Source organism: Taeniopygia guttata, chromosome 3 (genome assembly GCF_048771995.1).
Source record: "Taeniopygia guttata chromosome 3, bTaeGut7.mat, whole genome shotgun sequence".
Classification (NCBI taxonomy): Eukaryota; Metazoa; Chordata; class Aves; order Passeriformes; family Estrildidae; genus Taeniopygia; species Taeniopygia guttata.
The window spans coordinates 30,100,140-30,126,094 of record NC_133027.1 but is presented as its reverse complement, the minus strand read 5'-3'; the positions used below and the strand labels follow the sequence as shown (position 1 = coordinate 30,126,094).

The window sequence follows — 25,955 nt, the reverse complement described above, 5'->3', positions numbered from 1 at the left end:
CTTCCATATTATTTACAATAGATAGTTTTTGTAGTAAAAGACTTGTATTCTTTTCAGTTTTTCCAGATTCAGCAATAGTAGCATTTGTACTTCTTCCCTTACCTTGACTTTGTATTACACATGTGTGGTTCAACTATAGCTGTAATCTTTTTAAAGTTTCTGCTACTTGAGCTTCTCTGGCCATTGCACGTCTTTGTACTTATCCTTTGTCTTCATGAATAAGCACTAAATGCCTTTGTATTATATACCTATATATATATATATATTTCTTAACTCTCGCTAATATGACTTAGAAGTGGGAATACTGTTCTCATTTTGTGGCACTTAGATCCACTTTGAACAGCAATAAATGGTTACATGGAGACTTTGGCAGTAAACGGTCAAGCCTTTTATTTAATTCTGCTAAATAACTCCAATTATTCATAGTGTAGCAATTTCAACTAAAATGTTTTGAATGTCCACAATGCACGTGGCAGATCCTCATTTTTTAAACAAGATCTTTCTTTCATCCCTGCACTGTTGTGTGAGATTACTACAGAATTAAATAGGGATTTGGAATATATCAAACTTCACAGTCCGGATTCTTTCAGTTTATTTCCCTTCTTAACTGCTGATGCTATTCAAGATGTATTACTGTACTAGTGCAGAACAATTCAACTGGAATATTATGCAAGACCACTTTCACCTTTCCTATTAAAATATTAGGGATAAATTATTTTTTTTAGTCATTGTAGATGAAACAAAAAAAAATTAAGGAAAGCAGGAAAAATTTAGTTCATCTAATAGGAAAAAAGTTATAGTCATGTATTTGAATTTACATTCCACAGACAATAACGGAAGCATCAATATTAAAAAATAAATATTGTTTGTACAGGTGATGATTCAACACAAGTAAAATAATTTTAAATGCAAATTATGGTCAACATGGTGTCAAACAAAAATCTGAAGAACTGCTATTAAATCCTTATGTAAAGTGTTGTGTGTAAAACAGTCTTAAACTCTGCAGTGTTCTCCTTGTTTGAAAACTGCTCTCTATATGGATGGCTAGTAGCAGTAGCAGCTCACAACAAACAAGACAGTAAGCAAGTCAAAGTAGAGATGAGATGACCAAGCCTGCATCTATAGGCTGAACTTTTCACTGATGCACCTCTAGATGCCTAAACGCCTGTAATAATTTGGTCTCCCCTTTAGAAAACTCCTCCTGTATTAGACATGTAAATCCCCTTCTTTCTAGAGGGTGTGTGTGTAAGGATGTGGGGTTACTTTGTGTTTGCTACAAACTAATTTCTCATATTGGTGGATGGATGATAGTTGTGTCAGAAGAAAAGCAGGAACATTGTTTTTTCCTCTTCTACATTAGCTGATTTTTCTGGTCTAGCGCCTTCACATTTCAAATTGTATTGTTCTCTGTTGTTACAAAAGCAATGGAAAGCATCCTATTTATTACAAAAAAGGGGCAAGGTGGCCTGCTCAACACCAAAATGTTCACTGGTCAAAGTCACTTGGCTATTATTGTTATTGTTACTGGCTATTTTTGCAAACATAGTTTCACTGCTGCTTCACTTTGTATTTATATCTCTTATGTCTAGAATGTTATATTCTCTATTCTCCACTGCATAAAGAAAACTAAAGGCTTGTCCTGAAGACAATAAAAATTGATGTCTTGCTTTGCACAATTTTGATACTTGCATATTCCCAGGGGTTTAACAACAATTTAAAGCACTAATATAATTCTATGTACTTTTTACATCAATATTAACTTTTTAATAGAACTTATGGGGCTTTTTTGCTATTTTAAAAATTATTTTTCTTTTAATCTTTCTAGATTTTATTTAACCATTGTTGTTCTATTCTTTCCTTAATTTCTGTTACAGCTATCAATCTCCTCTGAACAGATTCTTCAATACTGACGTTCTCCTTCTCTCCTCTATTGTCCTTTTAGCTTCATTTACCCCTGCATACTTCTCTGTCATAAAGAAAAAAAAACAAAAACATATTTAGTACTCCTTATGGAACTCTCAGATTCTTAATCAGAGAGGGAAATAGTGAAAAGAAAAGGTATATTTATCTAAACCTTCATTCTGGAAAGATGGATTTGCAATTTATGTCATATTAAAAAAACCCTTATATTTTACCTTATAGATGTGACCATAATCAATTACGTCTTTAGTAATCACTAAAGAAGGACAATACCCTGTCATTCCAGAATTCTGACCTAAAAAGCCTGAGGTTTGCAAATTCTGCTGCTAGCTCCTACTTGTTCTATGTGTGTTATTGCATTTTCTCCAGAAACCAGATTTCATGAATGATGGATAACACATCATTGCACTGGGCACCACAGCAGCTAGTCAGGGGGTTTGGTACTCATTTTGTATTAATGCTCCACCAACTTTACACCATCTTCTCCACTTTAATTTGAAATGCTTGAGTGCCACAGTATAAGAAAGACATTAAGCTGTTAAAGAAGCGTCCAAATGAGGTCAATGAAGATGGTGAAGGGCCTTGAGGATCCCATATGAGGAGTGACTGAGGTCACTGGGTCTGTTCAGCCTGGACAAGAGGAGACTGAGGGGAGACCTCCCTGCAGTTACAACTTCCTTGTGAGGGGAAGAGGAGGAGCAGGCACTGACCTCTTCTCTCTGGTGACCAGTGACATGACCCAATGGAATTGCCTCAAGTTTTATCGGTGGGGGGTTAGGTTATGTTGGATTTTAGAGAAAGGTTTTTTACCTTACTCTAAAGGTAGGCAGTGATGGCACTGGAATAGGCTCCCCAGGGAAGTGGTCACCGCACCAGCCTGACAGTTAAAGATGAATTTGGACAATGGTCTTGGGCATGTGGTATGACTCCTGGGGATTGTCCTGTGCAAGGCCAGAAGCTGGAGTCAATGATCCTTGTGGGTCCCTTCTGACTCAGTGTATTCTGTGATTCTGTCATTCTGGGATCATGCCATATTAAACTTCTTTCAATTATTATGATAATTGAAAGGTGTTTAGGTAGGAGTTTAGGACACTTCTGTTCATCTGGTTTTGGTTGTCTGGCTTGCCTTGTGGCTTAAATGCTAATATATGTGATGTGCTTACATTGATCAAAAACGGGAAGAAAGCATAATGGAGCCCTGACCTTGCTTCATGTTAGAGGACTTGTATAAGATAGTAGAAAACTTCACAGATATAAATGGGCTTTTGTCTAATGAATTAATTATACAGTTCTGAGGTTAAATTGCTTCTTTCTCTATTTGTGCAGGTTAATTGACAAATCTATACAAATACAAGAATCAGATTTTAATGGTTTTTCCAAAAGCTGTCCTTGTTGAACTCTTTAGTGATATGGAATTATAATGAAATACTTAAAGACTTTCAAATATTCAAGAAAAAAGTTTCCTTATTGATCAGTCGTGGTTTTTTATACAACAGTCTGTACAAGATTTTTAAATGAGGTCTTCAGGAAATGATGTAAATCATATTCTATAAGAAAAATGGGCAAATGAGAAAAGAAAAAATTCAATACATCATATTGATATCGCACAGCAACTCAGCCAAGCATATGTGAACAGGTAGAAACCTCTTGTAGAAACCTTCAAGAAGGTGGGGGAATAGTGTTCAGACCTGTATAAGAAGAATAAATAATAATTCTAAATAATGCTAAATTTTGTGGTTCTTTTGCTGTAAGGTCCTTCACTTAGTCCTACCATTCAAGTGATGACTCTAAGAAGTACTTAACAATACAGAACTTCAGGGGCAGCTATGATCAAATCATTAAAATATTTACTGATTATGTCTTTTGCAAGCATAAAGAACAAAAATTTTGCTGCCTCCCTCCCTCTGAGAAAACTCACACTCACTCTTCAGATTTTATAAATAGTGAGCTATGAAGCTTACTTTTCCCTCACCAGATAAAACCTGAGCTAGTAAAACAAGCCTGGAAGATATTTTTACATCTTAATTTTCAAAAGAGTGTACAAGTTTTTACTTCTATGTTACTTATGTGAGTGATGTGAATTTCTGTAATGACAGAGATACAAAGGATATTACTTGCACAGCATGTGTGGGCAAGCAGAGAGAAAACTGCAAGTCTGATTCTTGAAATGGAAAAGCTTGTACAATATTGTCAAGATAAGGACAAAGACTGTTATAAGCAGGGATCTGTAGGTATGCAAGAGAACACAATATTCCCATTATGGGCTGATGTTTCTCTCTGAGTCGCTGTCATTAGTCTGTAAGTATGTGAAAATCAGCTGTCATCCTCTACTTTGGAAAGGATGAGTTTGGTATATGAAAAAAGCACAGCCAAGCTGATAGTGGGATCTCATCATTAAGCTATATAATGTATAATAAATTAATTTTGAAGAAAAAATAACCTTAAGGCTTCAATAAATTGTCAGTGCCTGGTGTTCATTCAGAGAGATTTGTTATGCAGTTTACTGTGCAAGCCTCAATATGCTTCTGTTTCAATAAGTCTTTGCCAGTCGATCAAAGAGAAAATTGAGAGAGAGAGAGAGCAGCTGTAAAAAAAATTGCCAGCAGTTGATGGAGTGTAATCGAGTGTAGCAGACAGACTACCAGAAGCTTGCTATGCATTGTTCCCTTAAAGCAAGACACTGCTAATGATCCAGGCATAACAGGGAGGAGTTTCCAAACTTCATTTACCAGCAGACTTAGCCAGTAACTTTAAAAAGTGCCTTTTTAGAGATATTTTAGTGCTAGAATGGGGAATTTTATTGCATTTGGGTCTGAGAAGGCTCCCTATTCCCTGGAGGCTCTGTGGTGCAGGCTCTCTCAGACAAACTGCTCTTCCTCTGCTAGGATTGTGGCCTTATCCTCAGCTTGCAGCTATGTATCTTCAGGGAGTATTTCCCATCCGGGACTTTTCTCAGTGGGGAAGACTGAAAAAGAGTATTTTCGGAATGGAACTTGAAAAGCTACTTTATTGCAGCAGAGTAGCAGGATATATACTAGCAATAAATCTGTAAATCACTAAATAGGCATTTCAACAAGGTTTTGTATGGTGTCTCTACTCATCAGGGCAGGTCACTAAACGAGTTTCCCATTTGACTTGACAAAGGGTGAAAGTGGGGGAAAAAACTGAGTGAGAGAAACTAGTGATGTATTAAAGTCACACTTGTTGCATCATGTTCTCATAGTGTTTGATAGGATGGAAAAGGAAGGTATCTCCTGCCATTTTAATGCTGAATTAGACAAACTGAGAAACCGTGCTGAATATACAGAAGTGGATAATGACAACTGTCATTGCACAAGTGCATTCTGAAATATTATGGTATCTGGCTGTGACTTTGCTACATTCAGGCTTTCCATTTTTCTCAGTAAAAATTAGGTAAAATTTAATAGCTTCTCTCCATTATTGTGTTAGCCTATATGCTAGAAGGGATGAATGCAAATAAATGCAGAAGCGGAAGCTTAATCAATTGCTGGAGACTCAGTAGAGCTTTAAAGACATGTATAAGATACTGGAGACTGTCCTGAAAGGAACATGTTGCCATTGACCTGATTTAGTCATAAACACCTGTGAAGATTTGCAGTACAGCAATATTCTTCTTACAATTTCAGTAGTTTATGCTCAGATTTGTCTTCAAGATATTTTAGAATAAACTTGACATTTATGGAAAATATTCTGGCAGTAACTGAATAATTTTGATTTTGAGAAACAGATCCTTTCAGAGTTTCCCCCTTTAAATGTCAGAATGTTTTAATCTTCATTATTTTTATACCTGGAAAGGATACTGGAAGCCTCAAAGAACACCATGATTGATATTTTTACTGATCAACTGAGAGTGCAGGAAAACTAGAAATCAATGTAGAAATATAAAACAAGACATATAATACTGTGCTACCTACAAGATGGTTTTCTAGTTTTACTTTTCTCTCATGAACTTTAATGGCTTAAAACAAACAACTTTTCTTGTTAATTTGTCTTGCAAGAGGGTGACTGTTTCATTCTGCTGTGACTCCTGGGAGACTATCTTAGATACTAACCAAGCCTTGCTATCTCACCTTGGCAGGGAACTTCTTAGGTCTCTGCAAAGGAGGTAGGGAAAACAATTTTTCTCAGATTTCTGAGAATGCAGCCCAAGAAAAGGAGATAGAATGAGCTGGAGTTCATTGTTAATTTCTGATTAATTTTGTGCTAATACAAATTTCCAGTAATGGACGAATTCTGATCCAGGAAAGCCTCAGTTGAGATCTTAAAGACCTTCTGTACAGAAATTATAACCGCCTTTAATACTTTTTAATTTTCTTAAGACTTTAAACTATATTTTCCAAATAGGCTAATTGTCTTCTCTAAGGCTTTAACTCTGCCGTTTCCATCAATACTAAGAGGTACCAAAAAGTCAATAATTGCCATAAAATGCACTATAATTTGTTCAAAACTCACACTCAACGGCACTCATGAAGCACTCAGGTCTTGCCTCTTGAGCCACTCACAGCACCAAAAATGCTCCATTTTAAAGAAAAGTGATCATACATACAAAAGTAGAAGATGTGTATTGCTGAAAATATGTTGTCATCAAAAGGTGCAAAAAACAGGAAAAAGAAATTACATTGGTTGGTAATTGGTGAGATCAAACAGAAAGAGTCAAGGAAATTAAAAGATTTCAGTGGATTAAAATGCTATCACAGGATAACAATCTCCCAGTGATAGATTCTGGGGATATTTACCTTCGAAATAATAAATATTGAACAGTAGCAAAATACTTAAACCATCAATTATTTTCTACTGTACTGAGGAATTAATCAATTAAAAAGGAAAGATAATAAATTATTATTGATGGGTTGGTGGAGTTACCAATTAAATTAAAGATGAATGGTTAGGTTGAAAAAACATGTTTTGTCTAATTAGAACTCAAGACTTGCACACAGTCATGACAAGGCAAGATGAAAGCCAGGGACAGAAATAACCATGTGTGTCTTGCTCCCCCCACAAAGTGGGAGGACTGACCTGCACTTGGAAAGGGCTCTCTGAGATTTTAGAGCAAGTAGGAGTGCTCAGCTTGCAGTGGTGACCTGCAAACCTCTCCTCAATGCTTTCTAATTTTCCAGTTTAGACATTGCTGACTCAGCATGCTGATATCTGTGCACACATTTTTTCAGGACTCCCAACAATTTATACACTTTGAGCAGTGGAGTCTAGCTATCTTATGTAAGGGCACAGATGGCACTAGCTTCTATGGCTTTTCTGACTAAGACCTTCCATATTACTGAATTACCACCTACATTCTTGCTACAGATCTGGGCCCGAAATAACATAGCTGGCTCTAACACTGCTTTATAGTTACAAAAGATATGGGATTTTAGACAGTCATGAAGTTAACTAAGTACAAATTAATGTGCATAACATGAGAAAATATTATGCACATGACATTTTATGTGTGTATGTCTGTTGCTCTAAAACAGCTTTTTTTCAGGTTGGTCATAATTTTAAATTCTTATGCAAGACAGAACTATTAAGAAGTCATTTTTTTAAAGAGTATAATAGTTAGAGTTAACTTATGTACAACTATATTTCTACTATATAAAGGGGATATTTATACATGGCAGATAATCTGATGGAAATTTAAATAAAAATTATATTTTGGGTTTTTGATAACTCAGATAATTTTTTCTAATGTAATGTACACAAAACCGGTTTAAAATACACTTTTAAAAACTCTACAGAGATCTTTCTCCTCTATGTCTTCACACATTCAAGAACAAAACTATGAGTAAGGATCATAATAAAGTTCAGAGTCAGCAAAAACTTAGACCCTCTAGGGTCTATTCTCTGTGCTGTTACTGCATTAACAATGGTATGCTCATTTAGCATTTAACAGACAATTGTACTTGACATTATGTACGAAAAGCTCTAATCCTGAAAGCTTGAGTAATCCAAAACCCATCCCTGACAAGATTTCACTGCTGGAAGCCTAATTTCAAAATGTCAGCCAAGGCTGAGGAACCATATATTGCATGCTCATTAAATGTAATAAATCCATTACAAACATCTCAAAATCTGCTATAACCTTGCCTGCAACCCTTGAATGGGTGTGAGACTGTACCAAAATGAAAAAAATATTGCCTTTCATGCTATGTAATATATGAAAATAAGGCTAAATAAGGCTAACAGCTTTCATTTGCTTAATTGTATAGGCTGTAGCCAAGATTTATCTTTCTGCAAATTAAAGGACACTTCTCAACTATTTAGGTGATTGGAAATCTATAAAAGCTCTGGCTTAAAACTGTGAAAGTTCAGATTTTAAAAGTATATTTCTTTATCTCGGAGTATATCATCACAAGAGAAAGACAGTAATGACAAAAATTTGAAAGAATCTGAATGTCAACAACTTTTATCAGCTTGATTTCTTTTTCATTTAAAGGAAACTTGACACTGCGGTTAAGAATCTAAACAAATCCAACATATATGTTAAAGGCACCATTTCAACAGTCATATTTTGTTACAAAATATGTATAGTAACCAGTCTTAGAAAATAACACTGATGAGCACACAGACCAGCTGGCATGAAAAACGGGATACGTACAGTTATTTCCTCCACGTGCCAGGGAGCAATGCTGTGCACCAATCCCAAGGCATCCCTGGATGCAGCACTCCATCACTGGGAGCAGTGAGGTTATGTGTAAATCTTTGACCAAGGAGCAGCCTAACTGTTGCTGAAGGAGTGTACCAGATGTGTATTTAGGTAAGATTGAAAACTCTCAGAATATGATTAAATCCTATTGCAATCAACCAACAGCACATTCCTGTTATGGAAAGATAATTAATATCAACACTTCCATGCATAAATGCTTGGTATGTTATAATCCTTGTTTAAGAAGGTGTTACTGACAGGCAGTTTGGCTTCACACAAGATCAGAAGAGAAAAACAGTTTTTAAAATTTAAATTTTCTCCACTTAGCATTTGAATTCCACAGATGCTGCTTTGTATAAATTAGCCCTGAGTTCTGCCTTCCACTGGTTTCAGAAAAGCAGGAGACTCCTAACTATATTTTAACATGAATACCTGTAGTACAAAACTTGACAGTGGGAAAATTTAAATTTATCCCTTAACTAAGAACATAGCTTCAAGGGAGAAAAAAAGAGCAGTGGTGGGTATCTCTTGTTGGGAGATTTGCTCTGTCACTATAGTTTTGGTGAGCTTTCAGAACACAGAACAGGATAAGCCCTTCAGGGCTGGTGCTTGGGGGAATATCTGGCTTCTGTGTCATACATGGGTTTGGAGGCAAGAAAAATGCTCAGCAGTTCCACTCCACAGAGGAGGTACATCTTGAAGCAATTATGAAATTGTAACCTGGAAGTCATGAGATATAAAATATATATATATATATTCTTTAAAAAATTAATTAAAGGTAGTAACCTCAAGTGTTTCAGTCCTTCCAGAAAGGAAAAAGTCATGAAGGTACTAGAGTTGGCACAGAATTTTCACTAACTTCCTTTAGTCTAGACTACTGAAGTTCAAATGATATTTCACACATATCATTGGGGATGTACCCTGTGGAATGTGCCTAATAATTAAAATACAAAGAATTTTAAAGCCCCTCGTCTATGCATCTGTGGTATCTTCTGCTACTATAAGTTGAGTTGCTGCAACATAGATGAATTTCACTACTAGTGTGCTTGCATATTAGTATTTTAAAGAAAATAATAAGTTATGAATACTATCTCATTAAGAAAAGCCAAGTTAAATGTTAAACACCATACTCAACTCTATAGTTAGATTAATAAATAATTCTTCCTACCCTAAAGACAGAGAAGGTGCTGAAAACCGGGCTAAAGTTCTCTATGTTAGATGAACTAGGGCTTATACATGGCAAGAGCAGTGATAGAAAAGCTGCAAGATTAAATCAGTTCAGTATTAGATTGCAAATCTATACCAAAGTTTCTCCTGCTGAGATGGAGAAATCTAGAGGCATAAAGAAAGTGGCACAGTCACTTAAGAGAGCCCAACTTGTAATTTCTTTTTGTGAAAGGATTGGAACACCCACTGTACCCTGGGAATCTTTAGGCAAATCAGCTCCACTAACTGCTTAAAAATGCGAATATGGTAGCCTTGTCAGTATTGCGATTGTTCACAGAAAAATTTAATAGAAAGAGTAATAAATTCATCTGGATATAATGTCATGACTACTTAACATAAGACATGACTTGATTCTCAGATCACTGAAAAGCACTGTGCATCACTGTGCAAAATAAGATCAATTCAAGATGCTTGCTCACGGATCTGTAGCCTGTTCACAGTTTCTTATAGCCATAAAAATTGTTGATACTTCTAACAAAAACTAAAATTCCATGAATGTGAGACAAATGATATAGGAAAACACGTGATGTAGAGAACCAGGTGTCAAATATGTAGAAAGATATCAAATGTGCTGTTAGAATAAAAGCCTTCACCTGCCACTGTCACCCTCTTTAAAAGTCTAAACAATTTTTGACTCTGAAATATTTCTGAACTAAGGAAGACTTATTTTTAATTGAATTCTTCTATTTGGTTGATACTAACCTCATATGAGACTGAAGGAATATATAAATAATATTATGAATTCATATGCATTAGAATATTGCAATATTAAACATTTTTTTGCTTTGATTTCAAAAGAAAATAGCAATTTTAATAATTTTCAAACATGTCTTCAAACAAAGGAAAAAAGAAAAATAAAGCATATTGCCTTTTGATTCAAAAGCATATATAGGAAGTTCCCCATATGCCTTTGTTCATATACTTTTGTGAATTGGTTATATATATCTGGCACATTGTCTTTGTTCTCATCATTTGCTCATATTGGAAATGCATCAATGTTGCATTTTGACTTCAGGATTCTGTGTCTGTTTGATCTAGTAAGTAATGAATTGTATTCTACTCTCATACACACCTGAAGATCCCACCATAACCAAAGAAAGTTGTGTATTAAAAAAAAAAAATATTATGTGATGGATTCCTAGTTGGAAAGCATTACACATATCAGTGTACAGGCACACACATACACACATATACATGCACAAAGAAAATTACACAGGATTTAATGGAGTTTTTGCTTTTTAGAATTTATTCTAAACTGCTCTGGAATTCTGTATTTTCAAGAGATGCATTGAATATTCTCTGAAAATCTAAAACAACAATCAAATAATTATTTTTAAAAGAATAATGGAAATATGAAATATTTAGCCTTTTGAAAGAAACAAATTTTCGTAAAGGTGTTAAGTATGAGGACTGAATTACTGCTTAGCAACAAAGACTTAAAAACTAATTGGCTCACTTAGCTGGGTAATAATGGTTACTTTAGCTTTTTTTTACCCTGTCACAATCATTGCAACAAAAGAACTATCTTGAAATGAACTTTCACACAGGTCCCAGAGCTCTGGTGGGCCAAGTATTCACTTCACAATTATGGTCTGATTCAGCTGTAGGTGCTATTGACTATCACATTCTGTTGATTCAATGTTCTGCTTACTATAGCTTTGTACAAATGGTTAGATCTATTAATTTCAAATCCACTGTAATTCAGTGTACAGAAAACTGTCCCATAAGAAAAGATGGCTTAAAAAGAATTAAGAAACAAAAGAGATTGCTATATGTATTACAAAGAAGAGCATCCCACAGGAAAACAAGTTAATACAATGCAAATACAAATTTTGCTTCTGTGTTGGATCTGCCACAGTTAGGTTTTTATGACAGTTTGTAAAAGTATAGTAAATGTATGGTAAACTGCTATTTGGCAGGCATAGTCAATACAAAATGGTGTTCCTTGAATGGGTCCTATCTGGAACACCTTAATCCTGTCCCAGAGATATTTGTGAAACTCCTGGGCCTTTTGCCACTCTTGCTCCAACATATTGCTAAATAAATAGCCATCATTTCTAAAGCACTGCAGGGTTTTTAAGCTAAATTTCAAAGCTCTGCAGGATTTCATGTTACACAGCCCTTATTATAATCTGGGGCTATTGTGCATCTTAGAAAGCACTGTATGGAAAATCTGCCCCTAAATGAGAGCTGGGAGGGAATAAAACCCATATTTGGAATTAGAGAAACAAAGGGAACAGCACCTATTCTATTACTCCTTGACATGCAGATAGAAAAAATGAAGAAGGATATATTTGCTAGTGTATTCGAGCTACTTTGTGCTGAACTCTTGAAACAAAGGAATTGTAAACTAACTACTTAACTAGGCAGCAGAGGCTTTATGGCCTGTTTGCATTTTGAAAGGAATGCAAAGGATTTGAATAAGACTTCAGAATTGATTTTCACCATTTTCCACTTTATGTAGTGATTCATACTGATATGTGCTGATTGTGATGGTTTTCAAGTAGTTCTGCTGTTACACCTCTCCTGCCATTTTGCAAGGCTTTACTGGCTGCAGGTATAAGTTAACATCCAGTGCAGTTCAATATTCTTCAACCAGCCCATAGTTTAAGATTGATTTTAAAAGGGAAACAGGACATAACATCATGGTCTGAGCATCAATCTGATGCTTTCAGTCTCTGATAACAGAGAGATAAAAAAAGGACTAAGATCAACCTGGAAAGCGGGTGTTTAATAAACGATCTCTTTCTTCATTTACTGAGTTAAGTTTTGTCTCTTTAAAAAGTTTCATTCTGTTAACAGGTTGAAAAAAAAAACCCTCAAAATTTTGTAAAAGCAGATTTTATTTTTAAAAGGTAGTATTAGCCATAAATTAAGCAAAGAATGGCCTACTTTAAAACATAACAGAGTACTTGAAGATACAAATATGGCAAGGATGGTCAGCTTACTAAAGAAAAAAATGCTATACAGTGTGATTTCCCATGATAGCATAAAGCCATACAGGAACAGGACAGTCACATGCCAGAATGAATGGTTTCCTGAAGGGACTTCAGAAGAGGCTCTTACATCATTGGGTTATTTTGTACCTGTGCATGAGGCACTTTCTCAGTCCTACTCTGTGCCATGGGGCTGCAAGAGTTCAGTGATGCATTAGATTGCTGTCTGGCTTAGAATATAACCCCCAGCCAGGGCTACATTTTGAGTGGAAGACTCCTTAATCAATTCCATAATATGCAAAATATACTATATATGACACCATTATATACTATAGTTCTATATTAAGTATAAATCGTAATATAAGCTCTGCTCCCCAAAGCCTTTTAAACTATAGCTCAGTAACAGAAAGAAGAACAAAACATTTCTTGTGAGAAGCACTGCAATGAAGAACTCCTTGCACACAATATATGTCCCACTGGCACATCATAAGAGTCTTACTGAGCTATCACATCTCATAACCACACTTTAATTCTCATTTTTCTATCTATGAGGCATTCGGTTTTTATAACTGAGCTTGAAATGTTCAACTTATCCTCACTGAGAAAGGGAATTTGATAATTTGAAGGCAACAACAGAAGAGGATAGCCATTACTCTAAAGAAATTATCTGTTGAGAAGATTGACAGTCAAGTGAAAAATTGGACAAGAAATGTAGAGGGACCAACTGAATAGGAAGATCTCTGCCTTTTAACTTAGAAAATTAAAGAGAGGCAGAAAAAGGGGACTGAAATAGAGAGAAAGAACTTTCCTTCTACAAATATGTCAATCTTAAGGAAGTTGCTTCTGTCAGTGTCCAGGCTGGAGCCTCCGACAGTCCAGGAATGTGATAAACTCTTCTATTATTTCTATAAGAAATAATCTGGAAGCAAAACATGCCCAGCTGGCTAGAGCCACTAAGGACTTGAATACTATAGCTGGACACGCCTTCTCTTTCTTATGAGTTACAGTTCCTCACTACTACCAGAAGAATTTTCTCCAGTGAAATACAAATGCTGAAGAAAACCTATATGATCAGAAGGTAAAGCTGGTACCCTGAAAACTGTCTTTCTATTTGAAAATGGAGAAGCCCTGTATAGAAGTCCATGAATTCCCAAATATTGGCTTTGGTCATCATGTTGGATGACAAAGAACTGTCATGAACAATGAAGTGGATGAGAAAAGCCAGACCAAAAGCATAAGATCACAAATCATAAAAGCAAGGCAAGCAATTAATGAAGAACGAAGATAAAATAATTGAAGAGAAGAAAAGAAAAAGAAACTACAACTGATGAAATCAGAGACTATGCAGTGATATTTTTTCTTTTTTAGTCTGCAACTTGAAAACAGATTATTTTTTCCACATGCAGGCCTAAAAGAGAAATCTCCACTCACTATGAACACTCCTTGCGAGGAGTCAATAAGAATGGAAAATGCAGCCTTTAAAACTAGGATCATGCTCCAGAGCAGAGGCAATGTAAATTAGCACTTGGCTCCTACCAAGACAGTCTGGCTTAAAAGTTCTCTCTTCTCCTTTGTGATAGCCAGTGAAAGACAGTTTACACTTTCTCCTGCCCAATAATCATAAAATCATAGAATTGTTACAGTTGGAACTCTGAGATTATCAAATCCAATTGTCAATGTAGCATCATCACCATGCTCATCAGTTACCTGCATCTTTCACACTAGGAAACTAACTAACTAGGAAATAAAATAATCTTGCTGTGACTCCCTTCTCCACTGAGTCAGAAGTACCACAGCTCTGTTTTCACAAGAAGGAATTTTCCTTGGTGCTCAAGAGGAGAGAAATGGGTGGCTTGTCTACTGAGTATGTTGGTCAGCCCTTCTCCACTCAAACTCTCTAGGGCCTGGAAGGCACTGCATACACAATTACACAGTAACTGTATTGCTAGTAACACATTATCTTAGTTTCTAGTATTTTTCTTCCTAATTAGAAGTCATTAGCATATATAAACATTTTTTTTCTGAAATGCTTTGAGCTCTGTTCCAATTTAGATTCTGTTATTTTGAAAGGTAAATAACCATAAAAAAACTAAGCAAAATGCAACATGTCCCATAAAGCTCAAAGAAACATGGATATTTACCATACAGCTTTAGATGGAAAGCAAATGCTTCTGTATTGTTTTGAGTATGTGTGACTTGAGATTGTTCCTAAGTAGCAAAATTATCATTGACTGAGCACAGGCATTTCATTGTATACAAATTATGTCTTATTAAACATTTTAAAGGAAAAATAGTCTATTCATTTATTTTAAGTCATTAGCTGCATGATTAACCTCTGGCTCTATGTCTCACTGAGTCTTGTATTAAAAATTTAATGTATATAGGATGCAAACAGTTCTCATCTAAAACAATATGTACTAACAGATTATCTGCAGAAAAAAAAAAAAACAAAACAGTGCCTCAGCAGGAGGAGATGAAGTTTTATTTGGCACAGAGCTATCCATGTGTAATACACTAAAATCAGAGAATATCTAAGAGCAGGGAATATCTTAGGGAAAGTAAGAAATGCACTCAACTCATTGTGACCATACACGTGGCCTTCTAACTTGCCATTCATAACTTTTAACTTGTAAACCCCTAAAGAGGTATTTTCTGTCAGATTCCAGGCCGGAGCAACAGACAAACCTTATAACAGTCCATTAACATGGTGGGCTCCTCAGCAAGAAATGCCTAGCTGGCCAGAGCCATTAGAGATTTGAGTACTGTAGCTGGATAATGCCTCCCATACTAATGAGTTCCTGTGCTTTACTGTCATCACAAAATTGTTCAATAGTGAAATTTAAATGCTGAAAAATCCTAAATGATCAGAAGGTAAAGATAGTATCCTGTAAGCTGTCTTCTTTATTTGAAAGTGGAAAAGTCTGTGTAGAAGCCCCTAAATTACAAAATGTTGGCTTTTATCACAATACCGCTATTTGCACGCATAAGTTCATAGAGTAGAAGTTGTGACCTTTCTTCTTTGCTCTGTGTTTCACTGGTATATCATCTTTTGCAGCCTAAATATTTAACCACTGTAATCTGCTCTACATGTGGAGTGCTCAGTGGGTGACACTTCCAGACCAGTCGGAAGCCTCTGCTAATGCAAAAAAAAATTAATTCTTTGGTTCTACTCATGTGTGACTGTAATCAATAAGAACAAAGTTTCCCTTTCACAGCACTACTGCTTCTAGTACAGCTTTTCCCTGTAGGTGACCCTACCCTCACTGCTAAGTGCAAACGGAGCATCTTTTTTGTTCCATTTTATCCCTCAGGGTTTCACATCCAGCCTTCTTCCTAACATCCACTGTTTCTCTGTGTCAATCAACATTTCTATGGTCAAAATCCTCATTAATGGAGAGAAAACAGTCTTAGTATAGCTGAACGGGTCCTCACTCTGTTTCTACAGGAGAGCTGGCATATCTCAGTGTGCTGACGTTGAGAAAAGAGTGCAAGGCTGATACATCTACTCAAGCTTTTTCCTAATAAATAAGTTGAGGTTCTGACCAGAGGGAAAAATAAAAATGTTTATATCCATTAATAAATCAAATGGAAATTTTGTTGGTGTTGGAAATATTCTCAGAGCTTAATGATAGGTCTATTTTTATCAACAACAACAATAATTAATAATTAATGCTTTATGTCTCTCAGATCCATCTAGGCAGCTAAAATTAGCAAGTATAAAATGTTATATTTTGATTATATTCTTAGCAGGGATGTCTCCTACAAAATATTGCAGACTATATCCATGTCCATCACACTCTGGATGACATGATATAGCCAAATTACCTCTGGAAAGTTTATTTGTATTCTCTCTAGTCCTCTGCATGGAATTCCCTTATGCTCTGTGACCTGCACAGATCTGATAACTCTGCCTGCAGAGCTAACTAAAATCAGTGCCATCCTCTGAACATGAAGCAGCATCTCTAAACCAGCTGATACTTACAGGTTTAGAGCAGTCTGGCTAATGTTTTATTGTAGATCTATTCTCATATTTTAGAAACTACAGAAAACAAAAGCCTCTTGCAGGCCATGGTGAGAGAACCAGACTGCCACAGGGGAGTATCATACGTATGAGCCTAACAAGAAGTTTGGAGAAGGAAGCTAGGGACTGCACTGGGGGGCTACTTGTTTTGTGTATTCATAATCATCCATTCCTTATTCCCCAGCTTTCAACATCATTTAGACAAATTCATTCCAGAAGTTTGAGCTTTTGTAGCACACTAGCAGGTTTCTGCCCATCACTTTCTAAGGAAGACAACTGAATCCAAGTGCCCTAAACCAGTTCTTCTAGATGACACATGATGACAGGTTTAAATATAGAGAGCAGAAGGACAAAGAGCTGAGATTAGAAATGCCCATCTGAGTTATTATTATTTAACACTAGGAAAGTGTCACTGACAGATATGAAGGTCCACTTGCCCTGACTGTAGCATACCCATATTTTGAATGGCAATTCTGTAAAGTGCTCCTTTGACAAAAAAAAAAAAAAAAAACACCTCAATTTGTTTCTTTGGCTCTGCTTTGCTCATCATACCTATCAACTGAAATGCTGAAACTTCAATGAACTGAGATCTCCAGAGGCTCCAACACATAATGAAGTCATCATAGCATAACAAGTGTCATATGAGCTGTATCAATAATTTGTGTGCATGCTCCTAGCCATGGCAACTGCAAGGCAACACAATTTGGCTTAGTTCTGATTCATTTCAGGCTTTGCAATTGCTACTGGAAAAATGTGTGCACTGGGACTAATGCCACAACTGAAAGTTTTGAACACTTCCTATTTACAATGAGCAGGAAATTTCGTACAGTTAAAAAGATATGTTTGATTGTTTAATGCCTAATATTTAACAAGGACAGATACATTCTTTAAGTATTCATGGACTATGACTGAGTATTCTCATTAATATTTTAAAAACTCTCTAGATTGTTTTTACTAGTGTTAGGTATTATTGCTGAATCTTCTCTCCAAAAGGAAGAATCCTTTAGAAGTGGATGGAAGCAAACACTTGATCAGTTTAAGTCTTATGCATTTGTTTCTGCAGTGATTTTATCAGCTGCAGTTTCTGAATAACTACAAGAGACAAACTGAGTCTATCAACAGTTCTTGTCCATCATTAATACAATCTTGATACCTAGGTCTAACAATTATTCCTAGCAACACCATTTTTCTTCCATTGTAGTACAACTGCAATGCCTTCTCTGATCATTCAGTTTAGTAAAATGTTATTACTATTCTGTATTTACTTTAAAAGATAAGCAGTGTCAAAATTCAGGTTTTATAGCAGTAACTAAATTGCTAACACTCAGCATGAATTCTGATTGATTTGACATAAGAGAATATACAGTAAAAGACAGAGACTTAAAAGCCCTCTTAAATATAAGAAGTGTAATATCTAAATGCAAATAACAATAGCTATACAATTAATCCCATCTTTTTAAACCCCAAGTTTCAACAGCTGTACATTGACACTTGAGGTTTTGTTGTCCTGTATGGCTCAGCTAAGCTTGTTAAGGAAGCCATTCTCTTTCTAATCTTTCACCTAACTTTAAATGGTATTTAAAGAATAATACATCCATTTAGATTTCTAGCTTAAAGAAATTATTTAGCAAATATGTGATAGGTTGCAAATGCAATTTTTCATGAAATGGAAAGCACAGAGTACAAATTATATGCCACGCCACTAATTAGAGACAGATATGTAATCACTTACTAATGGAACAACATTTTGTGCCAACCTTATTCATACTTCCTTCCAACTGCTGGACTCCTTGTGCCAGATATATTTCCATTTTCTTCAGGGGAGAGAGATACTAACATGTTTTCCATCCTGTTTTTAAACCTAGAAGTCTAGTGCATACTGAACTTTCTTGACATTACAGGAATTCTATCAGTTTTAACAGCTTGAGGCCTTTTTATTACAAACATATACACTTCCCTGCAGAGTTCTGGAAATCTCACAATTACATTCATTAAAACTGTCCATGATTATAGCCAAATGCATGTTTTGTAGATTTACCTTTACCGTTTCCTTTCAACAATTATTCTGAACATGACTTTCTATTAAATTCCACAAAATACCTACTTATTCATCCAAAATGTCAGTTTGATATGAATTTTGACAAAACCATTAGAAGAGAAAAATACCAGAGCACATTTACTGTCAAATTTGTCAGTACCAGGCTTAATGTCTATGGTATGACTCACTGAGATTCAACAAAATAAGCATGTACGTCCATGAAAACAAGTATAAAAAGGTCACATTTCAGCAGCAGTCTAAACTTAGACACATTACATGCCTTTTATATTAGCATCAAGAGGATCTCTAGGTACATAATTTTGGGTCCCTGGTCATACCTAGGAGTCCCTTTATTTGACAAGCTGAGCATCCCTCTCATGACAAGATCCTGCTGTAATCCAGAGTCTACCAGCACTGGTATTTCTCATGTCATAAATATGCTCAGATCACACTTGCTGAATGCTGACTTCATTGACTTGGGCACACAGTGACCACCATTTCTTTCTCAGAAATAAAAAGCAGGAAAGGTCAGAATTCTTGTGATCATCCTTGCCTTTCCATCTTATTATTAGCCTCAGTCTAGAACAGAGATTTGCATACTGCTTGTCCCACTTCCCATGAAATTTCACTTAACATCACCTTAAAGAAAAGACAGAAAGTGGAAATGAGAAAAAAAAAAAAAAAAAACTGTAACCTAGCAAAATAAAAGGAAGAAAAAATGTGAAACTGTACAAATGAACTTCATAGTGCATGTCAAGGTTAAACATACCATATGTTCCTAAAAACATGCAGACCCAACAGGGAGTTCTAGTAATGTATAAATAAAAATCAGTGCAATAGGTACACAATCTTTTGCAAATTTACTCTATTATTTGCCAAATGATAGTCCTTTAAAAGTGACTTTGTTTTCTAGTGTTTCATTCTGTTATACAGAAAGAGTAATGATGTAATAATTACAGTTGTAGGGCAGAAGATTTACATTGCATTTATCTCAGAGCTGCGATTTTTGATGTATTATTATACCAGTTATCTATTAAAAAAAAAAAAAATCTTACTGTGTTTCTGTATCTGTTTAGGTTTATGTGACAAAGGTTTTCTATGCCTACATTCTTAGAAAGGGTAATTCACATCTGAAAATCCATCAGAAGTTCAAATTTGTATTATAATGAAAATAACCAAGTAACTTGGTTTTGATGTTGCTGTTCTTATCATTCTTAATTAAATCCTTTAGTCTTGTGATGTTAATTGCCATGGTAAATCCATTTAAAAATAATTTTACTATTGCTTAGAATTGTCTATTGTTTACTCTATCTTAAAAGTAAGATCATGCAAGTGAAAGACACGAACATTTAACTGTTTGTTGATTGTTCTATTTCCCATTGACTGCCTTTCTATTTCTATTGAAATTCAAAGAATAGGCAAAGAGAGGTGTGAAAAAGGTGTGAAGCCCAAAAATAGCTGCTTGAGTCATCAACATATTGTCTGAAATAATTCATAAAGGTGTTTGTTAGAGAATGAACTATTTTCCTTAGAGCTGTGGGGGTGAATTCAAGAACAGAAAAAACTACTCTAAACAGATCATGAAGATCAAGGAGGAACCACACAATTCTGGGAAGAGTAGGCAAACAGAGAATTACCTCAGGAAAGTCCGAGCTAACAGCATCTCAGAGCAACCTGTCAGTGCATATAGAAAGGTCACTGACAAGATGAACTCAGGTTCTTCACAGTGATGTGTAGTGGGATGACAATGGGCATAAAGAAACAAGAGGAGGTGCATACCAGATATATGGAAACACATTTTGACTGTGAGGACAGTCAAGCTGTGGATCAAGCTTCCCAAGGAAGATGTGATGTTACCATGCCTGGAGGTTTTCAAGACTTTCCTATTATATAAAGTCCTGAACAGCCCATTTTGACCTAACAGCTGACCTTGCCTTGAGAATGAAGTTGAATACATTTTCCAACCTTAACAATTCTGGGATTCTAAATTAGTTCTAAAAGCTTTTTTAAAGGTTCTGGGGATAAAAGACAGAGAACACAAGCTCCTAAAATCTAACCAATTTCTTCCCTGTAACCTGCTTACAATCAAAATGTCTGTTTTGTTTAGATACAGCAAACTGAATGATAAAGTTGGTGTATTTTGAGAAACAGTCTGACAGGCACTTTTGAGAAGAATGTTACCTTCTCCTCCGAGGCAGGTAATAGTAACATGAATGACAATGTTTAGTGATCTTGGGTAAGAAAGATCTGCTCCCAGAGGTTCTCTTGAGAATCTAAAAGCAGGTAGTTAATTTAACTGATGTTCACAGGTTTTGTCAGAATTTGGCATGGTAAAACAGCGTTGCTTAAACAGACCTACTTTTGTAATAGTTATTCAGCTAAATTGGCTTTTCTCCCTTTGGTTGCTTCTGAATTTCAAAACACACAGCAGACAGATAGATGTGTGTGGTGTAGTGCACTCTGACTTCTGACCTATTTACTGGTGTGTTTCTGGGATGGATAATTCATACCAGAGACTCTCTGGGTCAGCTGTTCAACAAGCTGTTACACACACAAAAAAAGATGACAATCAGCAGAGGAGACGTTAATTTCGAATTCAGACACTGACAAAAATGGAAGGATATATTTTCCCAGGCTTTAGCTTCTTAAATGGAGGGTATTCCCTTGAAGTTCTACAGAAAGACTTGAAATATGGAGTGCTACTGCTCGACATACTGAATTCCCTACTTACTCATTGATTTTCTAAAACAACCTTAATGCTGTGTTAGCATCATTTCTCTGTTCATTCCATCTGCTCTGAGGTCTCCCCCGCTGTTTCCTAGGAGATATATTGCCACGATGCCTGCATCTGTAAGTCAGTGGCAGATATGGGGCAAGAGGCACGTGGTTAGAGGCAGCATTAGTATCACCTGAACATGTGCAGGTTTCTCACGGGATCCCACCACCCACCGTCTATCAAAACCTGAGGGAGCCCTAGTTTTGCAATCAGCTACTTCAGAGTGCTATGGGAATGGGATGCTTGTCTTCTCAGCTTCTTTCCATTTCTACTTGCTTCTTTCAACCTAACACCTCTATTAAAAAAAAGGCTAAAACTGGGCTATTTTTGTCCAGTCAGTCTATTTAGTGAACATTCTAACCTTATCATCTACATATTTTTATGGGGTTTTGCTTGTTTATAATGTCAGGCCACTGACAGTTTATGTTATGGTGATAAGGACAGGCCTTTTTCATATCCTTTAAGGTATGGTCTAAGAGATGAATTTCATAACACAATAGTAAGCATAATAAACTGGATATTGCAATTAAACATGATTGATACAGAATATCAGGTTTACTAAATCTTGCATTAACATCTTCCCTGTTCTTTCCATAGTAGGTATGCAGAAATCTGACTACGGCTAGCAAAATGCACTGAGTCTCACGGCATTTTAAAAAGAATGTTTTAAAAATATTTCAAAATAAGAAACTTTCTCACAAGTGACCCAAACATTAGCAATGAACCCTTAATTATAGCCAGTATCAGATTATATAGAAAATAGTTAACTTTTCCTCATACGTATAAGGAATTCTATTTTTTTTTTTCAAAATGTATTTGGCTTTGTTTACTTCACAGGAAAAATAGATATACAGGAATTGTTTATATCAAAAATCCAATGTGTTTTTGTTAGGCAAAACTGTGAACAAACCAAGATATTTTCTGAACTGGTATAAAAGGAAAGAGAATTTATGAAAAAAGTCCAAATAATACTAATCAATAACTTATGGCGGCAGAGAATCTATTAATTAAATGAGATCAGGAGCATAGTAAAAGTTTATAGCTTAAATATTAAAGGTTCACATATAAAAGAAATACAGCCATTTTTCTTGATGGCAAGAAGAACATTAGGAAACATAAGTTAGCAAGAGTTATGATATAGTGAAAGCTACAAATCATGGATAGATATTTCCTAAAAATACCTGTCAGTCTTTCCAAAGTAAATATTTTTACTTTGAAGTAAGTATAATGTATAAAGTAATGCTTTTGTAGATGTTAGGGGCATCTCATAGGTTTTGTGAAATAACAGATATTTGAGCAATTAGGTTATAAATGAGAGGTTTTACCCTTCCTTAACTCAGGAGACTTAATTTCAGAGTTAAAACTAAATTCACTTGTTAAAGTGTAGAAATTGCATATAGTCAAGTTTAAATATGATTATGTGACTAACATTTAACAGTAGAAAGAAAATGAGACAAAAAGAAATATTAAAGTAAATTAATATGCTTCTCATGCACAGTATAACACCAACTATATTTGAACAAGAAACATAATTAATTTGATAATATTTTTGTAATTTCAGCCTTCAGTGACCTGTATTTCAAAACAGGATCTGGCAGAACAGAAATCTTTTACACAGTCTGAAACATTAAGAAAACTTTGATTAAAGTTCTGCATTTTCAAATGTAAAGTAAACATAATGAAAAAAGCAGAACATTTCTCAGCTGTGTCCTTCAACAAAATGCACAACATGTTTTGCTAAGAAGGAACAAAAGGGGAAAGCTTTTCTGTTGACAAAAGGCTTTTTGCTATCCCAATCCAAACCTTACAAGAGAAACCCTACTCCCCTCCATGACTTCCCTCATGAACTACTCTAAAACAAGCGGAAATGACCCATGACCCAGACCTCTGCTCTACTGTTGGCATCTTCAGGTTACTTTAACTGGACAAAAAAATACAGGTAATATAGGAAATTGAAAATATTTTGAAGTTTGAAAGAATATAAATCCTTTCTACATGTCCTCAGTAAATATTTTGTGACCATTTGTGACCATGGGAGGTGATCTTTTTTTACTGAAAGAAAGAACAGAACTTAGTTGAACCAAAGAGAAAGCAATGTTCAAACTCACTTAGTTTTCATCAAAAGAAGCTTTTGCAAAAACATCAATGATATACTCAGCTTTCAAAAAGCAGAGCTAAACATAACATTCTAGAATATCTATGATTTTTTTTAAACCAGAAAGAAAATAACAAAAACCTGTGCTTATCTAGACTAAGACACTCAGTGGTTTTTTTCTATGTCATAGATGTCAATGGGTGTAATTAAAACAAGCCACAGAAATTTCTTGGAGATTGAATAGTTTTGAAGTTAATAAAAGTATTTTGTGAAGTGTTTAATACAGATAAAGGAAACCACAAACTGCAAACAAATCAACAATATGCTGTTTGCTATAATACATCTTTGGTATGCTTAATCTACATACTGTTCAGATTTAAACTTGAATTCAGCTTTGATGACATTAACAAGGACCTACTCAAAAAGGAAATAGACACAAATATAGAACTACAATCAATTTAAATTCAAAGCAACACTAAAGCACAGAAAAAAGGGATATGCTTCAGCACTGTGAATATTAACATCATCATGTGGATGTTAACTAGCTGCCCCAATAATATAAGAATAGTGTAAACAGAAGAATGAGAATGGAACACAGCAAACAAACTCAAACTTGGCATATTATGTTTCTCAAATCTTCTCCAATACGTTAAGAAAAACGAGCTCCTCTTCTTGCCATAAAATACTAATTCAGTATTTATTCATCAAACAATTTTTGCTGACTTGGCTATTATATTGTCTTAATAAAATATTCCCAAGATTTCTCCCAAAAATTTCAAGCACTAAAAACTCATGTGGTTTCACTTCCAGTAAATAATAAAATCTCAGAAACAAATCTAAGATGTTTTAAATCTTAAATCATAGGTCTGGACCTGATTCTCTTTTTAAAGTTTTCATGTATGGATTTAAGTTTTCAGCTCAGCAAAATGAAAACATAATTTAGATGTATAGACTAAAAATCAAACACTTCTTGGGATCATATATGATCTTGAAAATGAAAAAAATCAGAACTTGAATTCAAATTCATCTGATGCCTATCCACATCCCTACTTACAAACACAGTGAAGTCATGCCCAGATATGATTGCTTTTATTTGAATAAATCTTCACTAAACAGTGGTGTTAGCTGGCCATTTTTTGTCGATGCTGCATTCACAGGCCAGCCTCTTGGAGCTACAACATATTCATGTATCAGTCAACATTGTGCTAAAAATAAATTTGGTTTGTAATAAGGAATGTCTTGCTAGATATAACAGATGTATTTTGCCTTTGATCTGTTAGAGGTGCTCCCTGGCTAGAAGTTCCTGGTTGGTAGATGTATCAAAACAAGATGTGGACTCAAAAAAGAAGACAAGTTTAGCAAGAAATGTTATTTTACAGTAATTTTTCAGACTGCATATTAAAAATATAAGCCTCATGATGTGTTTTTTCTGTTAATTATTTCCATTGATATCTGCAGTTTTGGATCTGTTGGTCTCAGAAATATCTCAGTGTAATATCTCTGTATTTTGAGAAGTTCAGGAAGCAGAAGTGAGGGAGCTCAAAGAGATTAAGATTAATAGAAAGGAACTGGATTAAGGGTGTGTTTTAGTTCATAGCTCCCTGGGTCAAGTATCAGAAAGAGGCTGCCAGCATACCTAGGAAATATGTTACCCAACACAGTTGCTCTGATGCCCTCATACTCTGATTCTACAGTGGCAATGTACACAGGAACTTGCAGCTACTGAACCATATCTATTCTTGAAAAGCATAATAAAATAGTATTATGACTAAGTATGGAATTCCAGGGAGGATTAATTCTGTCCTCTGATATACTCAGGTTGTTAGCACATTGCTTTTTTCCCCCCTGAATAAAATTTGTGAGAGTTACATGGGTTTCTTCTGGAAATCTATATTTTGTTTATTTGGACTTCTACACACTGTCAAAATTTTAAAAGCATATTAATATCTTTACTTCAACAATTTTGTTACCATTGGTGCTGAAAATGACTATGCTTGGTTTGGATATGTTTTACAAAGCACAGCTATGTGACTTGCATTGAATTTATGAGAATTCTGGCAGCTAAACTGCTAAGCGCTTATTTGTAAAGAAGAAATGATTAATTACAGGTGTGCTGTAGAAACATCAGTTCCTACAGCAGATGATGAACATTATTTCATTTGATATTAGAAAAATTAAGATGAACAGTGCATTAAGCAGTTTAAAATGGTAGGAAAAAGAACTACTTTACAAGCACTTGCTTGCTCCAAACTTCAAGGCATTCTATCACATATGCCCAGTT

At 35.2% G+C, this 25,955-nt stretch overlaps 1 protein-coding gene across 25 annotated transcripts in view; it reads right to left on the bottom strand.

Annotated features, from left to right (window-relative positions):
* ADGRB3 (adhesion G protein-coupled receptor B3) overlaps positions 1-25,955 on the bottom strand; it is a 442,973-nt gene that overhangs the window by 64,053 nt on the left and 352,965 nt on the right. The window lies entirely within an intron of this gene.